The sequence below is a fragment of the Haliotis rubra genome, unplaced genomic scaffold, assembly GCF_003918875.1.
Source record: "Haliotis rubra isolate DU_JTF1 unplaced genomic scaffold, ASM391887v1 Scf309, whole genome shotgun sequence".
NCBI lineage: Eukaryota > Metazoa > Mollusca > Gastropoda > Lepetellida > Haliotidae > Haliotis > Haliotis rubra.
The window spans coordinates 661164-679432 of NW_025766979.1; positions in this window are offsets into that span (position 1 = coordinate 661164).

An 18269-nucleotide genomic window follows, 5' to 3' on the forward strand; every position below is an offset into this window, starting at 1 on the left:
TCGCACAGAATCTCGTGCAGCATGAAAAGCTAATGTCCTTGCCGCGCATGTATTTGTGCTATCAAGTACTGTGTCCGAGAACATCAGTTCTTCACGGACCTTTCAGAACAGACACTAATCTAGACTTTCGCAGTCATATATTGCTTTCATATGTTATGATTAACATATATTTCAAGTTTGAACAAAATCGGTGAAGAAATGAATATTTTAGAAAATTCTACCTCTACACCCGTTACATCCGTTACATAAAATACACATGGCGTGACACTCGCAATGCTAGAAACCTGATCGAAACTGGACAGCCCGATTCTACACAAAATATTGTGTTGAGCTTGTAGGTCATGCTTTTACCTTTCTACTCATCGTATTCAATTTGTCTAACTGCATTTCATATTTGACCACTGACCCTCGCATTAGCACTACCCTCTGCTTTGAACAAACGTCTGGCCTCTCGTCGGTAAACATCGATAGTTTCCGTAAATCTTGATTGCTATTTAAGCCGTTTCGAGACAATAACACATATGCCATTTGTAAACAATAACACATATGCCATTTCCAACACCGACATGTGCGTTGATATTTCGTGTCAGCTCGCTGTTGTCTCGAAATAGTACACACAAAACATGGATCTTAACGACCAAATTGATTGAATATAGTTAGTATTAATGTAGTTTGATTAGGTATAATTCGATGATTTGGTCCCATTTCCTCCTATTGTATGCTGGAAATAAACTGAACGCCTAGTAATAGTAACTAGAAAATGGTTGTTACCACATTATATTATTAATGATAAATAGATCTAACACATTTGAAACACATAACTGATTAATTCGAACATTTATTTATGCAAAAGTGTAAGTGTGAAAAAAATAAAAATAAAGAAGAATATATTTATTATTTTTCATACATCATTTCAATATAACATCCATATCGTTTTTCCATTTTGCATGGGGTTGATCATGGTGACACAATATAGGCATTGATCTTAAAGTATAACAATAGTCATGGTATGGCAACATCTGCGTGATGCTACCGAGAAGTTGATTACATATCGGACCACTGGCGTGTTATCTACTGGATATGGAAAATCACATCACTATGATTATATAAAACTGAATGTAACCCTCCGCCCCAGATACAATAGTGGCTGCTGCAGTTTTTTATGTCATCAGAAAACGGACACATTATGAAATATTAAAAGAATGAATCCGATAAACTGTTCACAGAACTACACCATGATTGCAGTAGGTTGTGAAATAATCATGGTTTGAACAGGTGAAAAATTATCTTCACATTTCTCACATCTTGTTTTAACCAGACATATTCAAATCCAAGTCTAAACAGAATATGTTTTATATGAGTAGCCCATATGGTACAGCCAGTGTCGTCCATTGGATAGCATTGGCGAGGCAGTCAGTGTTCATCTAAATACAGTAGCCTGCACCAATACTTAATATTTAACCCTTGGTGTACTCAAGTCTGAGAGGGACTCTGACACAGTCTCCCCAAACCATAGCATTGTTTGTTGTTTTACACATTTTATGCTGTACATCTTCACCATAACACACTATAGAGACAATAATAGCATCAACTATCTTAAATATAACTTGGCATTGTATATTTCCAACTTTCTTTTAATACCTGTACAATGTCATATTTGCCTCTTTACTCTGTGTACCATGAGTAGTTTGTGCTTTAGTCCAAATACGTCTAGGTGGTAACACAATATCCAAATATCATAAGAAGACACAATTTCGAGACACACCATACAATTTTAATTTTTAAAACAAATCACAATAGTGAACTGGTCAACAATTTCAGAGAACATTCTCCAAAATTTAAAGCAAAATCACTGATTGTGTGTTGAAATATAGGTATGTATGCACTGCTGTAAAATATAAAAAAGTAAAGCAAAAAGAGTCCATTGCTGCATTTAATCAAACGTGCTACCTGCTATCTGGCTGAATAATTGTTGATATCAAATTATGTGATTATTGACATGTATCAAATCTATTCTAATATCACCATGGTTATCATGCTCAAAATGATCAATATATAGCAAATGTATACTCTCATACTGGCTTCAAGCTATAAAAACTGCAGTGCTCAGGACAGGTGTCATAAGTAAAAATCACAAATAGTGAAATGTATCTGTCTAAAAAGTTTATCTACAAATATATGTACCTTTATGGCAAGGTAGGCATTTTTAGGGTAATCTATTAACATACTGATCATACTGTGTATTTTTATATATTCAGTTTAGTAAAATAATGTGTCAAATTCATTGTATCGAGCAGTATATCTGTGTGTATTTTTGTGTACAGAGAATTTGATTCTCCATGTTTATTGCAATCATAAACATTTCTGAATAATATTGGTATACCTTTGTCATGTTGTTTTGCAAACCGATTCAGACACTTAATGTGACAACATTCAGATAACTACCCCCCCCCCCTTCCTCCACAAACATATACCCCCAGCCAACAACCAGACATCCTACTACTGTACATGTCCATCCCCACAACACCATACATCCCCAACACCTCAACCATACATTCCCACCCACACAAATCTAGATCCCTACCCCAACAACCATGCATCTCTCACCCTCAAGTGGTTGGGGGATTTGGGATTTGGGGTCCTTAGTGTGGAGATCTTTGGTTGTGGGGATGGGAATGTGCTGAAGTGGGATATATGGTTGTGGGGATATAGGTTGTGGGTGTGTGGATTTGTTGTTTTGGGGAAGGTGATGTTTGGTTGTTGGGATGGGAATGTGAGAAGGTGGGATGTTTTCTTGTTGGTGTGGGGATGTAGGGTTGCTGGGGTGGGTGTGTGTGATAATAGGGGTGGGTTTGTATGGTTGTTTGGGCCGGGGTATGGTTGCGGGAGTGGGAATGAGCGGTGGGATGTATTGTTGTGGGTGTGCGGATGGGTGTTTGTTCTCACAGGACGCAAGCAATCAGTTATCATCGATGGGGTAAGGTCTGAGAGCAGAGAATTAAGGTATGAAGTGCCACAAGGCTCAGTCCTGGGCCCAATTCTGTTCACTGTATATACCATACCCGTTGGTGATATAGCCCGAGCCCACAATCTCAGTTATCATCCCTACGCTGATGACACTCACTTATATCTCGGATTCGAACTAGGATCTCGTATTGAAAAGATACCCTCGTTGAATAATGACCCTCGCTGTTTCTAACGCTGTAAACGTACGTAGCCAATTGAAACACCGTTGATTAGCTTTTTACCCATGTACACATATTTATGGTTTTATCAAAATGTTTTGTTCAAAATGCTGTACATACGGTGAGACCGAAATAAATCATTTGTTGGACGACTGTGTGCCTGTCTTTGATAGACGCCGCAGATCCAGACGGGAACATCCAAATCTTTGATATCCTGCCGATGCACGTCCGTATGAAAATGTTACACATTTCAAAAGAATATAACACTGATATAGTCATTGCATTTCAACACTTTTAATCAACGTGGAAGAACAAGAAGTCAAGGATATCTAAGATTTCAAAAGCAGTAGGAACTACCCGAAGTGGGCGTCTAAAAATCAAACTTTCAAACTTTCGGCGAAAATGTGAAAAATTCAATCTGGATAACGACAACCTGTTTTCAAATCCAAATCCGAACCTCTAAGAGTCCCTCACAAGGCAGATGTGTCAGTGTCCCGATTTCTCGAAACAAACTTAAGTTTTAACTCAAATTTCAAACTGAGTTTGACAATTTGAAACAGCTGAATTTTTAACTCAACTGCATTTTTAAAATAAAAAACCCCAAACAACAAGTAATCTATCCACCAAACTCAAATTCTCTACTATGTTTGAGTTTTATATCGATTTCAGTTCATTCTGGGAAATACATTTTCTCAAATTTGAGTAAAAACTCTAACTTAAGTCAAAACTCAGACTTAAGTTTGTTTCGAGAAATCGGGCCTGAAGAGCGTCCATCAGGAAATGGGGGCACACCCTGGTGTACATAAAACGTAAGTATACAAGCTTTTTTAAATGCAAAACCTACTGATATTCTAATGTAGCTGCGGTTTTATTTTATTTGACCTTTTCACGCGTTGAAGTAAATGTATGAATCCGCTATTACCTGTCCACCAAGGCGTATATAGAACATCAAACCTGATAGCGACGTTAGTTTTCCTACAACACAAATTTCCTTTGAATTATACCGAGAACAAAAACTTAAACGACACTAGCACTACCAAAAAGGTGAAAAGCCGTGATTGATGAACGTGGATTTTATACGTCATTGACAGAACTATGGCTACATTCCTTCTCTGCTATGAGATTGTTCTGTATTGATCCGATATCCTATAGGTGACTGACGGTCATAGTGTTTTTTGTGTTGTCATGGCTATAAAAACATACATTTCTCAATATTCAGTGTTATCCTAATGAAACTGCAATAATTTTATTTTATTGCTTTTGTGTGCCGTAAATAATCATCTCTAAGCAATTATGTTGTTTTCTTTCACAAAGCTCTCTTCACTTTGTTCTTTCACCACAACCAGACATCTCATCCCACAACATTCCACCCCACCCCTATAACCATATATCCCCCACCCCAACAAGACACATAACGCCTGGACATCCACACCCCTACGAGCATCAACCCCCAACCCTACATCGCACGTCCGCATATCCCCCCCACACACACACAACCATACCCCTTCCCAACAATCATACATATCCCCACACCCATACCCCTCCCCAACAATCATACATCCTCACCCCCACAACCACTTATCCCCAACCCCAAACCAGACATCCCACCCTGCACATTCCAACCCCCACAACCATATATCCCCAGCAAACAAATAATCAAATCAAATTAGATATGATTGTGTATAGCGCTACATATCCAGAGTCCTGCTCATGGGCGCTTAGTCGAATGCTCGTTTAAAGAGGATGGTTTTGAGACAAGATCGGAAACTGTTGATATTTTCCAATTTTCTAACATTTTCAGGTAGTCCATTCCAGAGTACAGCCCCAGCTCTGCTAAATGTTCTGTCACCGTTTGTTGTGGTTCGGACAGATGGAACATCTCAGCTTTGCTGACTATCTGATCTGAAGGTTGTGAAGGTTGACTAGTTCCGGGAGATAGAATGGAGCAAGCCCATTCATGGACATGTAAACCAACACAAGAAGTTTAAATACAACGCTGTCTTATACAGGGAGCCAGTGTAAATCCTTCAGGACTGGTGTTATGTGCACATACATATGCGTGCGTGTTACGAGTCTGGTAGCTGTGTTTTGAACACGCTGTAACGTGTCCATGCTCTGCTGTTGTGTTCCATAGAGTACACTGTTGCAGTAGTCTAGGCGTGATGTCTCAAATGCATAGATTAGGCATTTTACCGATGGTGTGTCCATGTACCTGCTAATCTGTCTGATGTTCCTTAGGTGGAAATTTGCAGATTTGCAGATGTTACTAACGTGATTTTCCGTGCTTAATGTTGAGTCAAAGATGACACCTAGATTTAGAGCATGGCTTTCTGGTTGAACAAACGTGTCTCCAATTTGAACTCCAGGGACCTTGAACTTTTATTTTATCTGTTTGGAGCTGATGATGAGAATCTCCGTTTTGTCATCGTTCAGTATAAGAAACTTACCCTTCATCCAACATTTGATCTCAGCTATGCAATGTGTTATTGTCTGCAGGGTATTCTGTACAGAAGATGCAGTTTGTGGCTTGAATCCGAGATATAAGTGAGTGTCATCAGCGTAGAGATGATAACTGAGATTGTGGGCTCGGGCTATATCACCAACGGGTATGGTATATACAGTGAACAGAATTGGGCCCAGGACTGAGCCTTGTGGCACTTCATACCTTAATTCTCTGCTCTCAGACCTTACCCCATCGATGATAACTGATTGCTTGCGTCCTGTGAGAACAAACACCCATCCGCACACCCACAACAATACATCCCACCGCTCATTCCCACTCCCACAACCATACCCCGGCCCAAACAACCATACAAACCCACCCCTATTATCACACACCCCACCCCACCCCACCCCAGCAACCCTACATCCCCACACCAACAAGAAAACATCCAACCTTCTCACATTCCCATCCCAACAACCAAACATCACCTTCCCCAAAACAACAAATCCACACACCCACAACCTATATCCCCACAACCATATATCCCACTTCAGCACATTCCCATCCCCACAACCAAAGATCTCCACACTAAGGACCCCAAATCCCAAATCCCCCAACCACTTGAGGGTGAGAGATGCATGGTTGTTGGGGTAGGGATCTAGATTTGTGTGGGTGGGAATGTATGGTTGAGGTGTTGGGGATGTATGGTGTTGTGGGGATGGACATGTACAGTAGTAGGATGTCTGGTTGTTGGCTGGGGGTATATGTTTGTGGAGGAAGGGGGTAGTTATCTGAATGTTGTCACATTAAGTGTCTGAATCGGTTTGCAAAACAACATGACAAAGGTATACCAATATTATTCAGAAATGTTTATGATTGCAATAAACATGGAGAATCAAATTCTCTGTACACAAAAATACACACAGATATACTGCTCGATACAATGAATTTGATACATTATTTTACTAAACTGAATATGTTTATGTGTGTTAATAGATTACCCTAAAAATGCCTACCTTGCCATAAAGGTACATGCATTTGTAGATGAACTTTTTAGACAGATACATTTCACTATTTGTGATTTTTACTTATGACACCTGTCCTGAGCACTGCAGTTTTTATAGCTTGAAGCCAGTATGAGAGTATACATTTGCTATATATTGATCATTTTGAGCATGATAACCATGGTGATATTAGAATAGATCTGATACATGTCAATAATCACATAATTTGATATCAACAATTATTCAGCCAGATAGCAGGTAACACATTTGATTAAATGCAGCAATGGACTCTTTTTGCTTTACTTTTTTATATTTTACAGCAGTGCATACATACCTATATTTCAACACACAATCAGTGATTTTGCTTTGAATTTTGGAGAATGTTCTCTGAAATTGTTGACCAGTTCACTATTGTGATTTGTTTTAAAAATTAAAATTGTATGGTGTGTCTCGAAATTGTGTCTTTTTATGATATTTGGATATTGTGTTACCACCTAAACTTATTTGGACTAAAGCACAAACTACTCAGTAAAGAGTAAAGAGGCAAATATGACATTTTACAGGTATTAAAAGAAAGTTGGAAATATACAATGCCAAGTTATATTTAAGATAGTTGATGCTATGATTGTCTCTATAGTGTGTTATGGTGCAGAAGTGTAGGGCACCCCATATTGTAAAATTATGGAAGATGTACAGCATAAAATGTGTAAAACAAAAAACAATGCCCCTCTCAGACTTGAGTACACCAAGGGTTAAATATTAAGTATTGGTGCAGGCTACTGTATTTGGATGAACACTGACTGCCTCGCCAATGCTATCCAATGGACGACACTGGCTGTACCATATGGGCTACTCATATAAAACATACTCTGTTTAGACTTGGATTTGAATATGTCTGGTTAAAACAAGATGTGAGAAATGTGAAGATATTTTTTCACCTGTTCAAACCATGATTATTTCACAACCTACTGCAATCATGGTGTAGTTCTGTGAACAGTTTATCGGATTCATTCTTTTAATATTTCATAATGTGTCCGTTTTCCGATGACGTAAAAAACTGCAGCAGCCACTATTGTATCTGGGGTGGAGGGGTATATTCAGTTTTATATAATCATAGTGATGTGATATTCCATATCCAGTAGATAACACGCCAGTGGTCCGATGTGTAATCAACTTCTCGGTAGCATCACGCAGATGTTGCCATACCATGACTATTGTTATACTTTAAGATCAATGCCTATATTGTGTCACCATGATCAACCCCATGCAAAATGAAAGAAAAGATATTAATGTTATATTGAAATGATGTATGAAAAATAATAAATATATTCTTCTTTATTTCTATTTTTTTCACACTTACACTTTTGCATAAATAAATGTTCGAATTAATCAGTTATGTGTTTCAAATGTGTTAGATCTATTTATCATTAATTATATAATGTGGTAGCAACCATTTTCTAGTTACTATTACTAGGCGTTCAGTTTATTTCCAGCATACAATAGGAGGAAATGGGACCAAATCATCGAATTATACCTAATCAAACTACATTAATACTAACTATATTCAATCAATTTGGTCGTTAAGATCCATGTTGTGTGTGTACTATTTCGAGACAACAGCGAGCTGACACGAAATATCAACGCACATGTCGGTGTTGGAAATGGCATATGTGTTATTGTTTACAAATGGCATATGTGTTATTGTCTCGAAACGGCTTAAATAGCATTCAAGATTTTCTATGTTTACCGACGAGAGGCCAGACGTTTGTTCAAAGCAGAGGGTAGTGCTAATGCGAGGGTCAGTGGTCACATATGAAATGCAGTTAGACAAATTGAATACGATGAGTAGAAAGGTAAAAGCATGACCTACAAGCTCAACACAATATTTAGTGTAGAATCGGGCTGTCCAGTTTCGATCAGGTTTCTAGCATTGCGAGTGTCACGCCATGTGTATTTTATGTAACGGATGTAACGGGTGTAGAGGTAGAATTTTCTAAAATATTCATTTCTTCACCGATTTTGTTCAAACTTGAAATATATGTTAATCATAACATATGAAAGCAATATATGACTGCGAAAGTCTAGATTGTCATTTTTTTAAAAATTAATGTCTGTTCTGAATGGTCCGTGAAGAACTGATGTTCTCGGACACAGTACTTGATAGCACAAATACATGCGCGGCAAGGACATTAGCTTTTCATGCTGCACGAGATTCTGTGCGAAGGTCGACCGCGTATGATACAGATGTTAAAACTTTCAGTATTAGGCGCTAGTGACGGTTGTTAATGGGTAAATCTCTCCACGTGCCAGATGTTGAACTGGCAAGAAAAGTATAGATTAAATAGAAATAGAAATACACATAGTCGAGAGAATTATCCATTAACATTTTGACAGTTGCTAGATGGACAGTTTCCTCATATTAAGTTTAAACTTCATGATTTATTAGTTTATTTCACATTTCTCATTGCGTTAAAAAGGGGATTTCACGTTTAGTTGATTATAAGGGGATTTCACGTTTAGTTGATTATAAGGGGATTTCACATTTAGTTGATTGAAAGGTAAGTCAAAATTTATGGAGTTTTAGTTTAATTTTCCACTGCGTACAGTGTCCAAACAGTGATTTGAATCCATGTGATACAACATATGAAAAATGGTACATCTCCAGGTATTGATAACGTCCTTATAGAAATGATTAAAACTAATGAATCTAAAATAATGCCCTTTTGAGCAGCAATGTTCAATAAACTATTTTAAAAAGTTGTTTCCCAGAAATGTGGAGTAGACATTATCATCACATTGTATGCTATCATCGAGAAAAATCTGTGTAGAAGAAGGTTTTATGAAAGCTTTTGGTTTTGTAAATACAGATAAACTCTGGAAATTGCTTTCATCATACGGCGTAAACCAAAGTTGCAAGCTGTTATGAGTATATATAAAACTGTGAAATCGTGTGTCAGAGTTCAATCCGAGTTAACGGTACATTTGGTTTACGGCAGGGTTGTATGTTGAGTCCAATGTTATCCTCATTGTTTATAAATGAACTTCCTTTAGAAATCACAAATTATGGTAAACATGGAGACCAATTGTTTCCAGATGTACTTGAAATTCTAACGTTGTTATTTGCGGATGATGTAATTCTTGTGTCAGATACTATTGGTGGTCTTCAGTGCCAGTTAGACACTTTAAAATATGCAGATAACTGGTGATTAACTGTAAATTTAGATAAAACTAAAAATCTTGTTTTTAGGAGAGGTGGGGAATTAGCGGTTAAGGAAAACTCGCTTTATGATGAGAAAAACACTGAAGTAGTAAACTGCTACAAATATCTAGGTTTTGTTTTCGCTTGTAGTTGTAGTCTTAGACAAGTTGTCTCAGAGCTTGCAGCTCGTAGTAAGAATGCTTAAATGGAATTAGCTATAAACTTAAAGGTCACATGGAACTTAAGAGCGAAAATGTCATTTTCAGTATATGGCGGCTGTAGTCGCCACATCTGAAATTGGATCGGAATGCCTCTAACAACCTTTGGTGTCCTCTTGGTTTGGATCATGAATGTCAAGTTTCAGCCTCATCGGCAAGTAGTTTCGGAAATGATGTTTACAGATGTCGCACGACGACGGACATACAGTCAACGACATAAGCTCATCTGAAGTTTGTCCAGGTGAGCTCAAATATGTCTATGTTCACCATCCAACCAGTGTGCAAAATAGTTTCCAAATTGTACTTACCAGTCGGGCAAGCTGTGCCTGAAAGTTTCTAGCCCACAAAATATATCACTAGTCCGAAATTTGAATGTAGACACGGGTTTCATCATTAATCTTCCAATATGATGACTGACTGACTGACTGAGTTTGGTTTTACGCCGCTTTTAGCAATATTCCAGCAACATCACGGCGGGGGACACCAGAAATGGGCTTAACACATTGTGCCCATGTGGGGATTCGAACCCGGGTCTTCGGCGTGACGAGCCAACGCTTTAACCATTAGGCTACCCCACCGCCCCCCAATATGATGAACATTTTTATCAGGCCATAATCTTGCATGATTTAAAAGTATATTATAAGTTAACATGTCGGAGAGAATTATATGTTTTCAAAATCACCCCATGAAAGTTCACTTGCCAGTCGACCCAGCGACTGTGGAGATTTACTGGCCACGGACTGGCGGACCAGTGGCTATTTCGCAAATTGCATCAAACCACAGCTATCCGGTACGTTGCATACGCGCATATATCTTAACATATGTATCTTACTTGACAGTGTAGAAACAGCGAGGGTCATTATTCAACGAGGGTATCTTTTCAATACGTGATCCGGGTTTATTTTCAATAGCAGCCGGGTGAATATTCAATGTTGAAAAAAGACCCCGGGCGTTGAAAAGTGAGTCCGGGTAATAATTCAATGTTGAAAAAAGTACCCGCCGGGTACCTTTTCAACGCGGGTATGTTTTCAATCTTACACCGGCAGCAGTAATGAATGGCTTAATCCTGAGCCCAAGAGGCGGAACAAGAGAAGATTTCTTGTTGTACAAATCCTCATAAAGAGGATTAAAGATGCAGTGAAATGCAGGATTAGACTCGTTAGAATATAGTTTTGTAATATACTGTAATGATAATTTTATACGGCGTTGGGTAAGAGATGGTTCCATCTGCCTCGACGTAGAGACTGTCAACAGGAGATGTTCTGAAGGACCCAAGACAAAGTCTCAGACCTTGGTGGTGGACAGAATCTAATAGTTTTAGGTTGCTTTTACAGGCTCCACCATATACGATGGAACCATAATCAAGCTTCGAGCGGACCAGTGATCTATATAGGTGTAGGAGGGTAGTTTGGTCCCCTCCCCACCTTGAAGGAGAAACGACTTTCAATAAATCGAGTGCCTTCAGGCATTTAGTTTTTAGGGATTTAATATGCGGAAGAAAAGTTAAATGGGAGTCGAAAATGAGACCCGAGAACTTGGCCTCTTTTACAACCTTGATGGGAGTGCCATTTAATAACAGTTCTGGGTCTTTATGTGGTTTATATTTACGGCAGAAATGTATGCAATTAGTTTTTGATTTAGAAAAATTAAAGCCGTTTTCAAGACACCATTTATTTATTTTGTTTAAACACAACTGTAGTTGCCGTTCAATAGTATGCATATTCTTACCGCGACAAGTAATGTTAAAATCATCCAGAAAAAGTGATCTATCAATTGAATCATTTAAAACCTTGGATAAACTGTTGATCTTAATACTAAACATTGTTACAGACAAAATACTGCCTTGTGGGACACCCTGATCCTGATTATAATGGTCAGACAGGGTTGAACCCACTCGGACTTGAAATTGCCTGTCTTTTAAAAACTGTGATAAACGACCCCTTAAACCAAAATCGTGTAAATTCTTTAAAATGCCATGCTTCCAGGTGGTATCGTATGCTTTCTCGAGATCAAAGAATATCGATACGGCATTTTGTTTATTTACTATAGCATTTTTGGCAAAAGATTCTAAACGTACCAAATGATCAATGGTACTACGATTTTTCCTGAAACCACATTGGATATTTGATATCAGGTTATTGGTTTCGAGATACCAAGTTAATCTATTATTCACCATTCTTTCCATGGTTTTACAGACACAACTCGTTAAAGAGATTGGTCTATAATTAGACGGATCAGTATGATCCCGGCCAGGGTTTGGAACAGGGACTTCAATGGCAGTACACCAGGAAGTTGGGAAATTCCCTGAAGTCCATATTCAATCAAAAATATTTAGAAGTGTTTTCAAACATGATACCGGTAAATGTTTCAAGAGCTGATAGTGTATGTTATCAGCTCCTGTTGCTGCCTCATGAGCTTGGTCAAGGGCAGTGTGTAGCTCATGTAATTAAAATAATTCATTATAGTCTTCGCCATTGTCTGAGTTAAAATTTATTCTCTTCTTCTCCTGTTGTTTCTGATATTGTTGAAATTCAGGGACGTAGTTTGACGAAGAAGAGTGTTTGGCGAGAGTTTCACCAAGCTTATTGGCAATGTCAGACTTACCAGTTAATATATTGTTACCATCCTTCAGATGATGAACAGTAGATTTGGAGCCTTTGCCTTTAATTCTTTGGAGCATGTTCCACACCTTTGATAATGGTGTGCGTGAATTAATTTTAGATACATAATGTCTCCAGGACTGACGTTTACTCTGTTTAAATGTACGTCTAGCCGTTGCGTTGTTTATGTTTACAGTATTGAAATTATGAACTGTAGGGTGTCGCCGGAAATACGTTTCTGCCTTTTTCCTACATTTTCTAGCTCGTTTGCAACCATCTGTAAACCATGGCTTACGTATGTGTAGGTTCATAGAGGACTTAGGAATAGTTTCATCAGCTATACTTTTCAGTTTCTCTGAGAATAACTGAATTGGGTCTGAAACATTTCTGAAAGTTTTAGGCTTCAGCGTTCTGTAACAAAGAGTTTGAAATAATGGCCAGTTTGCTTTGGTAAGATTCCATCTGTTCACAGGTGGCTCATCAGTAGGGTTTATAGCTTTAAGTAGTGTAGGGAAATGATCACTTCCACATCGGTCATCATGGACAGACCAGTCAAATTCATTTAGTAAATTGGCATCTGTCAGAGTCAGATCCAATGCTGAATAAGTTCCCGTGGCAGGATGTAAGTACGTGTTGGAGCAATCATTTAAGATACATATGTTATTGTCAGAAATAAAATCTTCAATAACTTTGCCTTTAGCATTAGTACTAACACTTCCCCATAGAGGGTTATGTCCGTTTAAATCACCCATGATAACACAGGGTTTGGGATCATATAAAGCTTGTAGATCCGCCTGCTGTAAAGCCGAAGAAGGTGGAATGTACAAAGAAAAAAGTGTTAAGGCAATGTGAAATGTAAGTCGAACTGCAACAGCTTGAAGATTAGTAGTTAATGGAACAACATTATGAATAACATCCTGTCTTATCAAGATAGAAGAACCTCCAGTGGCTTTTGCACCTGGAGGTGAAAAGTGATTATACAAATTATATTTTCTGATATCACATTTATCTGTGTCTCGAAGATACGTTTCTTGTATACACATTGCTGATGGTGTAAAATCCTGTATTAAAATCTGTAAATCATTAAAGTTATTCCTAAGTCCTCTACAATTCCATTGGATTATGCTGGATGACTGCATCATGGTGGCTCTATTGGGGATCGTTCTCGTTGTAAGGACGGATGTTTGCCGCTCTGAGACAAAGGGGTTGTGTCCATATCAAGTGCTTCAAAAGAGTTATGGACAACTATATCTGAAGATGAAGTTTTCCTGTTTGTCTGTTTTCTATTGAATTTCTTTCTTTCATTTTTGGTCAAAGGTTGTGAAGCTGTTGGTGCTGTGACTGGTACATTGGGAACATCAAGTACATTGACATCAGTCTGAGCTTGATTCACAGTTTGGGTTGAAGATGTGTGTGATGGTCCTTGTGAACAGCACGTGGGAGAACACCGTATACTGTACCATCTCCGAGAACATTTTCAGGGTTCCATTCTGAGTTTGGGAAGGAATGTCTTAGCTCAGGTAAAGTTGGAGATGTTGTCACAAATATACAATCAAGACATTAAATGAGTTTACCGTTATCCGTTTCTGCGAAGGAAAATTCCAAAGAGACGTTTCTTTTGCTGCTTAGTATGTATACATAGTATGTTGTGACAAACATCTGATTAACAGAATGTAATTGATAAAAGTTGGCACATGATTGCATGAGGACAGGTATGGAGTACGAACAACAAATAGGAATTAAGTAGTACAACCAGTAAAACGTTGATAGTGTGCTATGGTAGAGTCTCCAGCTTGATTAACTCTTCGTAGGCCGGTGGTATGCAGTAAATTTGGTCACAGTTGATCAAGGGTTTGTGGCGGCGGATTTCGATGCCTTTCAAAACGTTTCTTACCGTGACATGCTGATTATTTGTGGATAGGATTGCAACAATTGTTAAATTTAATTATCATTTGTGTCTGGGTAATTTGGTGTTAAAAGATTTGTTCAATGAAGCATGGGGTAAGAAATGATTTTGCAACTGTGGGCCCCTACACTGTTTGAATTGTGAATTTGAGTAAAATTAGCAGCCGCAGTAACAACAGCGTGTCATAGTGGTTGAGCATCATTTAGTTGTTGAGCATCATTTAGTTGGTTGAGTATATTAGTTTGTTGAGCATCATTTAGTTGGTTGAGTACCATTTAGTTGGTTGAGGATCATTTAGTTGGTTGAGGATCATTTAGTTGGTTGAGTATATTAGTTGGTTGAGCATCATTTAGTTGGTTGAGGATCATTTAGTTGGTTGAGCATCATTTAGTTGATTGAGGATCATTTAGTTGGTTGAGTATATTAGTTGGTTGAGCATCATTTAGTTTGTTGAGGATCATTTAGTCGGTTGAGCATCATTTAGTTGGTTGAGCATCATTTAGTTGGTTGAGCATCATTTAGTTGTTGAGCATCATTTAGTTGGTTGAGTATATTAGTTGGTTGAGCATCATTTAGTTGGTTGAGTACCATTTAGTTTGTTGAGTATCATTTAGTTGTTGAGCATCATTTAGTTGGTTGAGTATATTAGTTTGTTGAGCATCATTTAGTTGGTTGAGTACCATTTAGTTGGTTGAGCATCATTTAGTTGGTTGAGGATCATTTACTTGGTTGAGTATATTAGTTGGTTGAGCATCATTTAGTTGGTTGAGGATCATTTAGTTGGTTGAGCATCATTTAGTTGGTTGAGGATCATTTAGTTGGTTGAGTATATTAGTTGGTTGAGCATCATTTAGTTTGTTGAGGATCATTTAGTTGGTTGAGCATCATTTAGTTGTTGAGCATCATTTAGTTGGTTGAGCATCATTTAGTTGGTTGAGTATCATTTAGTTGGTTGAGCATCATTTAGTTGGTTGAGGATCATTTAGTTGGTTGAGTATATTAGTTGGTTGAGCATCATTTAGTTGGTTGAGCATCATTTAGTTGGTTGAGCATCATTTAGTTGGTTGAGGCATCATTTAGTTGGTTGAGGCATCATTTAGTTGGTTGAGCATCATTTAGTTGGTTGAGCATCATTTAGTTGGTTGAGCATCATTTTAGTTGGTTGAGCATCATTTAGTTGGTTGAGCATCATTTAGTTGGTTGAGCATCATTTAGTTGGTTGAGCATCATTTAGTTGTTGAGCATCATTTAGTTGGTTGAGCATCATTTAGTTGGTTGAGCATCATTTAGTTGGTTGAGCATCATTTAGTTGGTTGAGCATCATTTAGTTGGTTGAGCATCATTTAGTTGGTTGAGCATCATTTAGTTGGTTGAGTATCATTTAGTTGGTTGAGCATCATTTAGTTGGTTGAGTATCATTTAGTTGGTTGAGCATCATTTAGTTGGTTGAGCATCATTTAGTTGGTTGAGTATCATTTAGTTGGTTGAGCATCATTTAGTTGGTTGAGTATCATTTAGTTGGTTGAGTATCATTTAGTTGGTTGAGCATCATTTAGTTGGTTGAGCATCATTTAGTTGGTTGAGTATCATTTAGTTGGTTGAGTATCATTTAGTTGGTTGAGCATCATTTAGTTTGTTGAGGATCATTTAGTCGGTTGAGCATCATTTAGTTGTTGAGCATCATTTAGTTGGTTGAGCATCATTTAGTTGTTGAGCATCATTTAGTTGGTTGAGTATATTAGTTGGTTGAGCATCATTTAGTTGGTTGAGTATCATTTAGTTTGTTGAGCATCATTTAGTTGTTGAGCATCATTTAGTTGGTTGAGTATATTAGTTGGTTGAGCATCATTTAGTTGGTTGAGTACCATTTAGTTGGTTGAGCATCATTTAGTTGGTTGAGGATCATTTAGTTGGTTGAGTATCATTTAGTTGGTTGAGCATCATTTAGTTGGTTGAGGATCATTTAGTTGGTTGAGCATCATTTAGTTGGTTGATCATTTAGTTGGTTGAGCATCATTAGTTGAGCATCATTTAGTTGGTTGAGCATCATTTAGTTGGTTGAGCATCATTTAGTTGGTTGAGCATCATTTAGTTGGTTGAGCATCATTTAGTTGGTTGAGCATCATTTAGTTGGTTGAGCATCATTTAGTTGGTTGAGTATCATTTAGTTGGTTGAGCATCATTTAGTTGGTTGAGTATCATTTAGTTGGTTGAGCATCATTTAGTTGGTTGAGCATCATTTAGTTGGTTGAGCATCATTTAGTTGGTTGAGCATCATTTAGTTGGTTGAGCATCATTTAGTTGGTTGAGCATCATTTAGTTGTTGAGCATCATTTAGTTGGTTGAGCATTTATTAGTTGGTTGAGCATCATTTAGTTGGTTGAGTATCATTTAGTTGGTTGAGCATCATTTAGTTGGTTGAGTATCATTTAGTTGGTTTTAGTTGGTTGAGCATCATTTAGTTGGTTGAGTATCATTTAGTTGGTTGAGTATCATTTAGTTGGTTGAGCATCATTTAGTTGGTTGAGTATCATTTAGTTGGTTGAGCATCATTTAGTTGGTTGAGTATCATTTAGTTGGTTGAGTATCATTTAGTTGGTTGAGCATCATTTAGTTGGTTGAGCATCATTTAGTTGGTTGAGTATCATTTAGTTGGTTGAGCATCATTTAGTTGGTTGAGTATCATTTAGTTGGTTGAGTATCATTTAGTTGGTTGAGTATCATTTACATGTAGCTTGTTGAGTATCAGTTTTGGTTTTTTTCCCACATTTTTTTATTCACATCAGTAGGTCATTCTATACAAAAGTCATACACGTTGACAGGTGACATAACTAGTTGCAGTCGTTTTATGCGAATATCATCCAAACAAAGTTGTATAATTGCGGATCGTCTAAGCTTGAGCAATTAGGTAAGTCGGTGCTATGAGTAATATTACTTGTTTGCTCCTGGGTTCATTTGGTTCGTTTTCATAATAGCACCGTATCCTTCTGGGTAACCAAGAGGTAGAAACATTCATACATTATTATACAGAGGTCATGCCTAATACAAGCTTGTACATGTTGACAGCTCACAACACATCAGTCTTCAAACATGAGTAGATTCATTCAAGTATTACTGCACAAAGATCATAAATTGTATACATTGAAGAGTCATAACACATGTTGTGTACTGGGAGCCCGTTTACTCCACATATTTTAGGGTCAATATTAAATTTTTAATACAGCTTATGCATATAAATATGTATACCTTTTAACCATCATATTGTAATTCGCGATCTCAAAATTCTTCTTTAAGCATGTTGAAGAGTCATGACACATCGGTCCATGTTGTGAGTAGTGGTAGCCATTTACTTATACATTCTTTTAGTTGTTTTTTTATTCTAGCAACATATCTCTCAACTTGAAAAATATCTTTCAAGGTAGCAATAAAAGATTTGAAAGATAGAGATTCATTTATAATACAACTTATTTATATATATCTTTTTCCGGCCAAAAGAATGTGGTTCACCAGTTTGAAGTTTGCGGTGCCCTGGATACCAAAGAGGATGGCTTCAAGATTAAGCTGAATCTCATAACACAGATGTTGTCTCAAAAATTGTTCCAGATTGTACCAAGAATGACTAACCTGGGGACATTCAAAATATACATGCACAATCGATTCGTTTTCATTGTTACATCTTTGACAAATACTATTGTCGATTAGCTTCATTTTCAA